Source organism: Thunnus thynnus, chromosome 7 (assembly GCF_963924715.1).
Source record: "Thunnus thynnus chromosome 7, fThuThy2.1, whole genome shotgun sequence".
Lineage (NCBI taxonomy): Eukaryota > Metazoa > Chordata > Actinopteri > Scombriformes > Scombridae > Thunnus > Thunnus thynnus.
In genome coordinates this window covers 5,065,933-5,078,884 of record NC_089523.1, presented here as the reverse complement: position 1 = coordinate 5,078,884, position 12,952 = coordinate 5,065,933, and the positions used below count along the sequence as shown (strand labels likewise).

Sequence of the window (12,952 nt, the reverse complement as noted above, 5' to 3'; positions counted from 1 at the left end):
TGGGTATTCAGGGAATGAAGGGAATAGATATGAAAGATATGAAAGTTACCTTGTTCCAAGTCAAAATTGTGGGTTACACTGTTCTTTGGTTGTTCTGACTTGATTGTTTCTGTTCACAGCGGTAATCATGGAGAGACTCTGCAGCTGATACGAAGGGACACATAAAAGGTAACCTTCACTATATTCAATGGCTATAAATCTCTCTGTTTGGCTTTTTATCTCTATGTGTGTTGCCTTTTGATGTGGATGTGACTCTTGTGGCAGAGTCAGCACTTTCACTATGAATGAAAGGTGCTGTACAAATTAAATGTATTATTATTATTATTTTATCATTTATCCTTGACAGCTCACACATGATGCACCAACATGTAGGCGTTCAACCTTGGAAGTACAGTATTCATCGATTCTGAATACTGGCTCAAACAAACATGTGAAAATCACTGGCTTCAATTGAACCACCCACACAACTTTCCAATCAGAGGCTAGTTCCACAAAAATATGTAAGACTGGACTGTAGAACCAGTTAAACCAGTCAATTTGGTCTTAGACTGATGTAATGAGAGGTAGTTGGACAAAAATAAAGACTAATACCAAACCTAGTTAAGTTAGTAGTAAAGTTAGCCTCCCTACCCAAGGATATGTCTGTACTCTAAGTAACATTCAGGCCTGCTGACAACTAGCAATCAGTAGCCCCTGCTGTCAATTGACAAAAAAGGAGAAAACAGCTACATTTGTGGTTTGCTGATAATGGTGTTGAGCAAGTAATAATATGATAAAATTTAAAGAGACAGCAGTAATGAGTGCTCTGTTATTGCTCTGGTCATTACCAAATTAACCTAGTAAAATGTTCTTGTCAACGTTGTCAAGGCAGATGTTTTCGAGTGTAGTGGCTGGAGCTTAGCAACTTCAGGCTCTAGCTCATTCAGCTGTGTTTTTAATTTCAAGGGTTTGTTAGGTTTGCACCTTAGTCAATGTCTATCTTTGTGAAACCAACCCAAGACTTTCATATGCCATGGGTGTGAAACGTCTAAGGCTGGAACTTCTGTCTTTTAATCTGCTCTGAAGAGGTAGAAAGTGTTCACAATACAAGCAAAGCATATGTGCCACGTGATCTGGTGTGTGTGTTTGGGTTGGTGTGTCTGTATGTGTGGCCCAAAGGTGCTGTACAGTACAAAGATTTCTTACCTCATGCCAGTGGTATTCCCTGAGAGAAAGCACAGAAGCAGTGTACGGTGTGGGGCATTAAGAGCCCACGCCCTCTTGGGGAGCAATAACAATCCAGCATTAGTCCCATTTGAAACATTAAACCATCCACGCAGAGGCTGGATGGAGGTTAAAATTGGAGCACTGAGAAATGTAAGGGGGGAAAAAATGGAGGAAATTTAAAAAAAAAAATAAAATACTCAGAGAGAAGGAACATGATTCAAGCTTGCAGGTCCATTATTTTGAAGGATTCTGCCAGAACATTTCCCATCAACATGCGTTAAGTTTGATTTGTAGCTTTACAGCTCTAGTGACGTTACAGGCCATCTGTGGGATACAAGGAAGTCACTCATAGAAAGATTTGCAGTGCTGGAACACAATGCCAGAAACGTCCTCACCCATGATAAAACTGCATGAGGAAAGTCTGATGTACAAATACCTTTTGATTGGGTATTTGTTTCATATAATATTGTATCTAGGCTACCATATCTCCAAAAGTGCCAGTGTCTTTTTATATTTATTATATGCATATGGCAGCTGAACTAAAGGCAACTAAAACCACCAAATTAAGGTAAAGTAGGTGATAACTAGGAAAGCCACAATGTCAAAGGCAAATCCATCATTTCATCATCACAACCTGCACTACCCTACTTTATACCACACCATAAGACCACTACTTGATGTTCTGCATTGGTGTTGAATGATTGAGTGTAATTACTTTTCAGTAATAGAATAAGTGGTGAAATTATTTTTCCCCAAACTCTAATTGCTTTAGTATAGTTGAATATAAAACTTGACTGATAGCAGATTGGGTTGGAAGATCAGTCCTTTAACCCCTTTAGGGTTTCACTCTAGTTTTGCTTAGTCACTTCCTGTGTACCAAGAAGACTTTGATGAAAGTATTGGTCATTTGTTTCAATTTCTACAATTATCAAATATGGACCTGTAGCAGCCATGTGAACTATGAACTTTGTCTGTCAGGGACAAAGGCAGAAGTAGCGTGAGGTTGTTATAGCAGTGCCAAACCTCTTAAGGAAGAGGTCAGGGTGGGTGAATGGGTTAAGAAAGTGTGTGACTACTGCTCATTTCCTGTTTTCAACCTACAGTCAGTATTGGTTTCTCTTAACCATGGCCACAATCTTTCCCTAACCATAACCAAGTAGTTTTTCTTTCAACCATGACCATAATAATTTTATGATGTTAACCACATTGGTATTTGTGCCTATAGATAACCATATCTTCATCATGGCAGATGAGAACACGCTTTTTTTTCATACACTTGCAATCAATGTTGACCTGAGGTGTTGTTCTGCCACATTTTGTAATTTAGGCAGAAAAGACAGACTTTTCTTGTGTAGTTTTATACTTGGTCTTTTTACTGCCTCTCCTCTTTCTCCTTTAAACAAAACCATATTTAAGAGAGAACAATGCCAGCTTCCCTCCTCCATGTCATATCCTTCATAATGTAGAGAAAAGATACTGACAATATGTAGCTATTCCTAATAGCACACTTCGACCACCACTGTTTCCGTTGCCTTGCACATTTGTCACTCTGAGTAGTGACACTCTGAGTAGTCTCTTCCTCTTCTCAGTTCATTAGTATCGTTCATGTATGCTTTTCATCAATGTTGTGTTAACCCTTATCATCATTCATTTGACAGCCAATGGTTCTCCAGTGCTGTGCATTAAGTGGATTGCTGTTCCCTCCATACAGCCCTTTCTATGGAAGTTAATGTGTTCAGTAGCACATGAGGGTGTTCTTCCTCCATCTTTCCTTGCCAAACACCTCTGTGTTATTGCCTGTGCTGGAGTGCTGCAGCAGATTCAGAGGAAGAAATCATTGTTCTTCTTGAGGGCTCAAAGAGCTTTAGGAAGTCATAGACAGCACTGTTCCCCCTCCTCCTTCCTGTCTCTGCCTTCTTCCCTCACCCGTTATAATCTGTCTATGAAATAAAGTGCATCACAATGTTCCCATATGGCCAAATGCACCAGAGAGCTTGAGTACTTTGCATGATAAATGATTCACAGTTAGAGAACAAGGACAGTTGTAGGATGTTCTCCAGTGATAAATTGGTTTCCTGACATAAATGGCTGATATCAACCTTTTATGAAAAAGTGCGCATCATCCAGTCAGCATTGTCCACTTTTGAAATGATACGTGTGATGTAGTTTTATTGATTACATATTTATTGTAGAATTGATTCCTGTTTGTCTATGGGATCAGAATGATGCATTGCTTCATTTTGTTTATTCGACTGAAGTGATGCGTCATTTCGACTGGATTCCCCTGGCTTACAGAAGTGCTGGACATCAGCACTGAGAATCCACTGCTCTGCTGACAACTCCAATTTGCTAGCTGTATGTTGATACAGTACTAAAGCCAAGACAGCTTTAGTACAGAGATTGGCTTCCCAGACCTCTCATTTTACAGCTTGCCCAATGAGATGGGAGAAAATGGCAGAGCTATAAAAGGACAAAGGTCATGTTTCATTAAAAGAAAACTGTATATCCAGTACTAATAAATTCCACAATGTTAACAGCATCCTGTTATTGTGGGTTTGACAACATTTCAAAGGAAACTCTCCAGTTGTGTCAGCCAGGTTAAAACTGGTATGCATGAGGATCTTAAGTAGTAGCCTCACCTGGCGCCTTCAATAAGAAAGAGGATTGCATGGTGTAAAAGACGATATCTCTGGTTCTGCTGCATTGATTTTGATCTTGATATATATTGATTTTTTACTGTCCATCGTGAGTCCGACATTGTTTCAAGGGAGCAATTCCAAATGTTGGATTACACTTTTAAGGTATGGTAAACGTTAAGCAACTAAACCTCTTAGCTCAGGTTAGGTCTGTGACAGAATTCTAACTCTGGTCTACCACATGAAAGTGAGATACACTATATGCTCATCCACCCTCGGACCTTCCCAGTCCTTACTTTCTGCCTCACACGACTTGCATTGCATTAGCACTGAAAGTTGGCACTGCACGTAAATCATGAGGTGCCGGACAGTAATATGGATGTAATTCATGGGGATACTTTGCTGAAATATTTGCTGAAATCTAGGAACGTGGCAGCATCGCTAAATCTAAATCCAATGGGGAAACAAACATGATCAGTAAAACAATCAGACAGATTGTAAATAAAATGACAGTTTAGCCAGATTAGCTACCACTTTATTTGGAGGGAAAACTGAAAGTGAGGAAAACTGTGAGTGTGCTCAACTATGGTAAGTACAACCTGTAAACTGTCTAAAATTATCCTTTTCTCTTCTCCCTACCTGCCTCCTACCTTCCTCTGGTCTCAAATTCCTCTTTTACTATTTCCTCTGTCCTCCTCTGCCTCCCTTCTGTACCTCACTTACAGTTTGCCCTTCAATCTCTGTCTCCCCTCCTCTCCATTTCTGTCTTCTGTTTCTTTCATACCAATAGGCATCCCTATCCTCCCCTTCTTTTTAGCTCCCTATACTCATTTTTCTATAAGTAATGCAGCCTCCCACTCTGCCTACATCTGGTGCCACTGCTGAACCATCTTCTAAAATTCCTGGCATGTTTCTTCACCAGGCCAGCCATCCTCTGGCTGGCTGTCTACACTCAGGATTCGGCAGCATAAATTACACTGTGTCCTCACACAACCTATGTACACATACACCCACACTATATGCTTTGGAGTTTTATTAGCTCGTATTTTTCCATGCTGAACAAAAAAAAAACAAAAAACTGTTTGGTTCATGAAATGCCAGCGTATGTTTATTAGATGCTGCATGAGCTGATGGCAGGAGTAATACTTGGATTAAGTCATACATTTAAACATCACAGACTTGCATTGGGAAATGTTGCCAACTTAGAACCCCTTGGGGCCTCAATGGTTTCAAAAACTATTGCCATGAATGAGTTAAGGGAATCATGATTGCAAATAAAGGGTTTAAGAGGTTTTGGCAGACAGATAACAGATTTCACTAATAATCACAAAGTGCATTTTATTTACCATAACTTGCTAAATGATTGTCAGGAATACAGACATAAAACAGCCATAACACAAAGTCCATTCAAAGGCATGTAACACGTCCCTGTTCTCACTGTCTTCCTTCTTCCACTGAGCCATACAGATGTGTACCATCTTTGCATGTGTTCCTGAGAAGCCCCACAGCATGCGAAGTTCATTATTAAATAAGTAGCCATCCATGTGTTATTTATTTTTTTCTCTCCTTTGCCTTTGTTTTATTTAGCAAAGGCCACCCTTTTGCTGTAATGACAATCCGCAGGGAGGGCTTTCTGGCAAGACTTAAGTCAAATCTCCCACAGTATTGAGCTCTATCACAGTTTGATTAAAGCAGACCTGATTTGGATACACGAAGGAGGCCGTTCACAGAGATTGTGCTCATTATGAGGGCGTTTACAATTAATAATGCACCATTAACAGTGAAATTGTGATTCACCAACTTCAGTGATAGGGTCTTCACCCAGAGAGGTATGTGTTGTTGTGCCAGATATCTTTGCCAAAATAATGATGTAGGCTATACTATATGCTGTAGACTGTATGTGACACAAGATTTGATTTACTCTCTTTCCTTTTTGGGATCTTTTCTGAATGGAGTTGCATGTAAGTAATCGTAAGTATGGGAAATTCCATACATGGTGTCGAGCCAATTCATTTTTCTTCTACAATCTTAGAAGCCCAGTCTTGATATTTTGAAGCAAAAGGCGATTTGATTTGAATGTGATTGTTTCAGAGATCAACATATACCACTGAAACATTAAGTAAATCAGCATGTTGGCAACATCTGCATCATTAGAAACTTATGATGCTAACCTGGTAAATGCATGTTTACACTGGCTAAGTATCAGCTAATAAGAATAATTAAAGTAAGCTCTAAGTGCTCTGACAATGTGTTTTTCCCTGACCTTGAAATGCACCCTTGCATTGTGCAAAGATGGGAGGAGAGGTATAAACAAGTGAGACTTTCATTCAAATAAGGCCCCATAATGCAAGTAATTTCTTATTTTGTGGATGTTGATCAGCATCTTACGATGAGCGATGGGATCCAACATGATCACAGAATTATCTGAGAAAGTTAGAACTGTTTTGGTCATTTCTGAATTTCTTTCTTTCTTTCTTTTTGCTTTTTTCTCTGTGCTCCTCTAACTGCTTTAAAGTGGGTGTGGCTCTGTTGGAAAAATGTCACATACTTCAAGGAACCAATCAGGATTTAGCAACTGTTGAATCTGAATTTGATCAAAGCTGTTTGGTCACTGTCAATGAAATCTAAACAAACTACAACCGCACAGTCCTGATGAAGCTCAGTAGCTGAGGTTTTCAGTGTTAAACTCTTAATAAATAATATAAATAATAACACACATCTAGCAAAGACATCTCCACTGCAAACATCATTATCACAGTGAACGAAAGAACATAAATACAGGGACAATATTCATCCAGGGTTGCATTGGTACTGCCATTGGGTGACTCTTTAGTCATATTCAGAACATAGCAGCTATTTTTACTGTAGCCAAGCTAACCAGGTCAACTATGACTAGATGTCACGGCTGGTGTGTAAAGAATATAACGCCCTCATATCGTGGTACATAACATAGAAGATGGAGAAGACAGTGAAGTAGAAAGACGACAATCAGACTCTCTGCTGATTGCCTCTTTCACAGCTCCCCCAACAATGATAGACATCCGCAGCTTGGTTCCGTCAGCTTTGGTAAAACTTTTCAGCAGGGAGTCTAATTGTTAAGTACAGTCCTGAGAAGCCATGGGAACAGGCAGCAAGTTCCCCACACATCCAGAGCTGCAGCCACACAACAGATGTCACCATCTTCCACATTAGAAAGAGCTCCTTGGCCTTCATCTTTATCATTTTGTGGGACAAGGATTGCCTCCTTTCTGAGTGGCTTGTCTCTGTCATATTTTATTCTAGCCTTGAAACGCCCCAATCTCTCCTCTCTGACGATCAGAGATTTTTGTGCTTCTTTCTCTGGGTCAATGCCAGACTCTCTATAGCTGCTGGCTCCCTGGAATTTTTATCCAAAATGTCACATTGTATGTTCTGATGAATGCCAATGCCAATGATTGTTGTTGGTATTTTTCATATTTTCCTCTGTCTGCTGGTATTACAAATCGTGGGTTTAGCAGTAACGTCTCAGCAGGTTTTTGTACTCATTTTCATTACAGGCAGTTTCTTTAGTAGAGGGCTTTAAAGCAATAAATGAATCACGTCTTAAAACATAAGGTTCAACAAAAGCAGCGGTTTTCTCTCTCATATTCATCCCACAACTCCGCAGCAGGCGCAGCAGCACCCAGACAGTGTCTGACAAATGCATGATGGGTATTGGTGTGGCGGGTGCAGAGTGGGGGGGGGGTTGGGGAGTGGCAGAAAAATCGACTGGCAGAGTAACGAATGGCAGCCAGCCAGGTTGTCAGCTCACAGTGGCTGTCCTTTATGGCGGACTGGTAAATGACAACAACAGAAAGAGAGGAGAGAAGGAGAGGAAGAGGGCAGGGTTACTTCAAGTAACTCAAAAATCCTGCAAAAAGGGGGATTTTAGAAGATACTGGAAAATAATTAGTTCTGAGAGAAAAGAAAGTGATTTATGTCACCTTCAATCACTCATCAGTTTGTCCTTCAAAGTTTCAAGTCAAGATTACAACTTCTGCAGTCACAGTCGCTAATTTTCAAAAGCAGTTATTCATTTATTAAATTAAAATTGTTCATGACTGATGGCTTTTATCTTGGTTGGTCAAATTTTGCAATACCGCTGCCAAAAACATCAGAGTTTTGCTTCTAAATCAATACTTTTCTTTTTGTTTATAAAAACTAAACCAAAACTCTCCAGGCATCATCATTGCCTTGTGGTCAAAGGCACATAACATCTAATCTCTACATCCTCACTTCAATCCCACCTGGAGATCCTTGTTGCATGTCAATCCTCTCGCTCTCATCCCAGCTTTCCTGTCTATCTCTACTGTGAAATAAAGGAAAAAATGTCCCAAAAAAACCTCTAAAAAGCCTCACTGTTTCTATGATGCATTAACGCTCTACAATAACATTGATAACTTAACATAACATTGATTAAAAAAGCAGTAGCGTTAACCCAACTATGCTTCAATCAGGCAATAACTCCTCAAAAGATAATTAAACAAATTCTTTTCATATAAAACAAAAATCTTAAATCAAGGTTCACTTATAGTAAGCACAATACAGTGTACTGATGTAGATTTGTGTCTAATCAAATCAATGTCGCATTCAGCTAAACGTGTCTATTCTCCATCAGATCATCACATCAGAGATGTGTACTTTACATTAGGGAGCAACTGAAACGAGCCATTTACTTTCATGGTAACATACTGTAACTGGTAACTGGTTTCCACTCCATTCAGCTGGAGCTGTTCACCTACTGTAACACACAGATGCCTTTTATTGAATGAGCAATCAAGATGCTTTAGAAAGTCTAATTAAACAGTCTGTGTTGGCACACTGGGGCTAGTCAGTAACAACATGTTGATTGCCTCTGCCTTCAGACACTGCTGTTAATGACAATTACATACTTACTGTAGAAATACTGTATGTGCACAACGTGAATCTATTACCACCTTTACAAGCAGCCAATAGTAAGAGTCCAAGATTCAAAGACAAAGACACCACCTCCAGGCTAAAGGTGTTCAACATTTCTATATGGAATATTAATTAAAGAAGAAAAAGAGGGAAAGATGAAATGATATGGTGGTGAATGGGGAGAACAGTGTTAAAAGATGAATAAAAGGGCCCAGACGCACATAGATAGAAATGCATATACTGTTTCCTGCACTGTGAATAAAAATTATATTGTTTACACACAAAATAGAGCTCATTCATTTGTTTTGTATGACTTGGTGAACACAAATTAACACATTAAAAAAGCTAATGAAATGTTATTTAACATGCTCATCTTAGCTGCTCCACCAAGTGTCAAACTTGCAGCAATCACCCACTTATTTACTCACTTGACTCAATGACATGGTCTTATTTAGACAGTGTTTGCTGTTTTTTGTATTTCCTGATAAGGACAACTTACAAGTGTCATTAAGTTGGTTACTGCTAAAAAAAAAAAAAAAAAAAAAAAATGTCAGAAGTATTGAAAATATTCTTAAGAGCTGAAGAATATTGGAGAATCTAAGTACTATCCAGTATTATTTTGTTTTATTGACAGAATTTTAATTGCAACCAAATATGTAAAAAGTGATTAAATGTCAGCTGAAATGTTGTTTTTCTTACCCTGCTTCAGTTAAAGTTGTCATTTTGCTGCAGTGATGTAGAAGTGTACTCAGGGTGAGGTGGGTACAGTGTGACATCACTGTTTGCTTCACTGATGGTTGCAGTGAAGGTATGGGTGTTGTCAGAGGTGAGACTTTAACTAGAAGAGGTCAGTGAAACTATGCTTTTACTTCAGGTTTCTCTTTGATGAACTAATGACTGCAATGACAGATTTTACATTTTAGGAACTAAATAAACTGATCCTAATTAGGCATTTTGAGAAACATTTGTGCTTAGTTGAATTGTGGTGGTCAGGTAGAGACTTCCCATTGTTATCTGTATAATAGCCATGCTGGTTGTAACTGTGTGTGTATGGAGCCTGGCTGCTGCAGAGAAATGAGAGCAGGCAGGCAATTGTAGCAGATCTCAGGACCTTGGTGGGGCCAGACTACAACCTGCAGGGACGACACTACAGCTCTCATTTCATACTGTAGCATGTGTTGTGGTACGCTACATTCAGCATCACAATGAGCGTAATGGCCTCCAAGACTACTTCAACCTGCAGTTGCTTTCAAAATTGATCTAAAGTCCTGCAGTCTGATTGGACGGTGGTGAAAATTCTGCCCGGAATTTGATTGGTTACACACAGTTGTCTGCCTCAAAAAACTGGTTTGCATGACTCTGCTCACAGGCAGATTTGTCCACGGGGCTGTGGATCCTGCAGCTAAGTTTTATTCAACACAACAAAATTAATAATGATAATAAAAACCACAAATCTCTATTGTTGTGAATTTAAAATCGTGCTACACAGATACTAATATGGAATGTTTTCATCTCCGGCATACTTTTAAATTCTAAGCAGCTGCGGCTCAGTAGGTTTAGAATGAAAACATCAATATTATGAGACTCATTTTATGAGTTTGTCATTATATTAGTCATGTACTGCCTCTTTACTAAATCTCAAACATTATCCAGTCAGAGCTATCCTCCTCTGGGGGACTTGTTTTAGTTCATCATTTCTTTTAAAATAATTTGTTTCTTTAACATTAAATAGACGGTGACAGTAAAAAAAACTAGATACTATCCTGACTAGAATGACATTCAGAATCTCTTCAGTCCTGTCTCAGTGTTAAAATCACGGTGTAAAAGGTCTCTGTTTAGCTTTTCAGCATTTTGTGACCTTCCTGTTGCTGTCAGTCTCTTTAACAAAATGCTGATGTTAGTGTCACCCTTGCAAAACAATGTGAATGTGCTTCACCCAACAAGCAGTCTCAAATAAATATAGCTATATAAATATAGTTACTGACTGCTTGTGCCTCAATCAGCAGCCAACATAAAACTAATCAGTGGTATCAATAAAATTGTTCAGGAGGCAAACTGTATGAAATGTAGATGTAGGATTGTAGGATTAATTAAAATAGAACCTACCAATCACAATATTTTGGTCGTAACCTGAGAAACACATTAGCCATTTCTTTTGTGGCCTCTAACATGGCTGTTTATTTAGTTATTCTTTTGAGACTGAGTTTATGTTGAAAACTGACCCATAAGTGGAGTTTATCAGCACTGTAACAACAAGTCAAAGTTCAATGCTGCAGTCAGCCTTATTATCATTTTTTATTTCCCTTCTTTTTAAAATTCCCTTCTTTCCTTTGGGGGCCATTGTGGAAGAGGCCAAATTTAACAGGCTTCTATCTAGTTTGTCGTGTGACGGCCTTGATCCCCGTCGTAAGCGCTGGAGCAAACAGTGAGCTCAGTGTGTCACAAATCGCCATGCAGTGGTGCAAAAATCGGAATTTTTCACTTCCAAACATCCTGAAGCCCCAGAGAACCTTTGCTCACCATAATGAACAAAGTAGTTGTAGTTTACAATCATCTTTTATAAATTTGTAACATGCTATTGTACAAGAAAGATCCCAAATTGGGACAGTGAGAGGTTCAGTTCAGCAGAAGCTTTTATTTTGATGATACATTTTCTACTTCCTTTGAGAAGTGAAAAAATCCTCAAACATTATAATCCCATTAGGACTGCAGATGAATGTTTTACAGTATAATCACCTGTATAAAAACTCCACACATGCCCCATTAAATATTACATTTGATTAACAATTATTATATACTCATTGGTCTTATCATGCTTTTATGAGCACTGCTTGAAAAAGTGTTATCAGAGCCTTTCTGCAGCTCTCTGCTCTGCATAGCAGGCTTTGATTTAGTTTCTTTGCTTTCACTAAGCTTATCGGCAACTGGCACAAAGTGAGCCATTGCTGCAGCGCCAGCCAATCCGCTGCAAACACACTCTCGCCACTTCCTGGTCTTTATCGACCTGTGACATCTGATTGGACTGAGAGGAGCACAAATGCCCCTTCCTCTCATCCACGCTTTGTATCTCTGAAATGGCTGACATGTTTATTATTTGTATCTGCATGTGATTCTTTAGCAATTTCTGCGCATTTCCTCAGTGGCAGTGCAGATAAGATAAAACTTAATGATCCCCCTCAGAGGGATTGGGTCATTACGGCGGGAAAAAAAAACAAAAAAAACAAAAGGATACACAATGACAATAAAGAACAAGCAGGAGTAAGGGAAATGAGTGAATTCAAGCTTTAAAAATAGGAGAAATGGGGCTAATATCATTATGAAGACGTGTGTCAGACAGACAGGCAGACAGCACAGACAGCAGACAGCAGCGGTAATGGCACTCAGCTTTCAGCGGCAACACCAGCTGTGCCCGATCCAAATGGGCACCGACAGCGATTCAGGCCAAGCAGGGTCAGATGAGGACACAAACATAGAGAGGGGGTGGTGGAGGTGGGGGAGCGGAGGGTGGCGGGGCGGGCAGAGAGATGGAGAGAGGAGGAAGAAAGGCGAGGAGGGCAAAAGGGATTGTGAGGAGGGTGGGGGGGGTGGGGGAGAGGAGAGAACGAGGGAGCGTTTGGTACGATGGAGGAAACAAAAGGAAACAACAAAAGGCTTGGCGGCAGAGTTAGACCGATGTTTGCCGATATACAAGGCCAATATTGACTTTTGGGTAAACACGGACGTAATGAGGTCAGCATCCAACTACAATATGACCGATACGATTCAGATTGTTTGTATAACATTATATCTAAATTAGTATCAATGAATATGTTTTGCTTTCTGTGATTCAGTGAAAAGTTAAAGCCAATACTGATAAGTTGAGTTTTGGTACTGATATCATATTTCAATCTTCTATCAAACCCTCTTTTTATATAACAGTAGAAGCCATTATGCCTAAATTTTGTCAAGCACAAGCAGCCATGTAAAAACTTTGTCTTAATAAAATGGTCTAAAAATGGAAAAATTATAAACTGAGCAAAGAAAATTCTAAGGAGGAGTACAAATCTGAGCGAGCATTCACAGTCACGTTTTGGTACTTGACAGGTTTGGCACTTGACACTTTTTTCATTATTATTATTCCGGGGGGGCATGAGAGGAAACAAGGGAGTCAGAGAATGTTGTGGTTCATGATTGGTTCCTTAACCCTAAAGCAA

At 39.4% G+C, this 12,952-nt stretch overlaps 2 long non-coding RNA genes across 3 annotated transcripts in view; one reads left to right on the top strand and one right to left on the bottom strand.

The window, feature by feature from the left end:
- The window catches only part of LOC137185657 (uncharacterized), a 150,656-nt gene that overhangs the window by 94,027 nt on the left and 43,677 nt on the right, over nt 1-12,952 (bottom strand). The window lies entirely within an intron of this gene.
- Nucleotides 1-12,952, top strand: part of LOC137185656 (uncharacterized) — a 105,078-nt gene that overhangs the window by 69,795 nt on the left and 22,331 nt on the right. The window contains exon 3 of the long non-coding RNA XR_010928893.1: nt 120-168. This is a non-coding gene — a long non-coding RNA (uncharacterized lncRNA). The remainder of the gene's footprint in view (nt 1-119; nt 169-12,952) is intronic.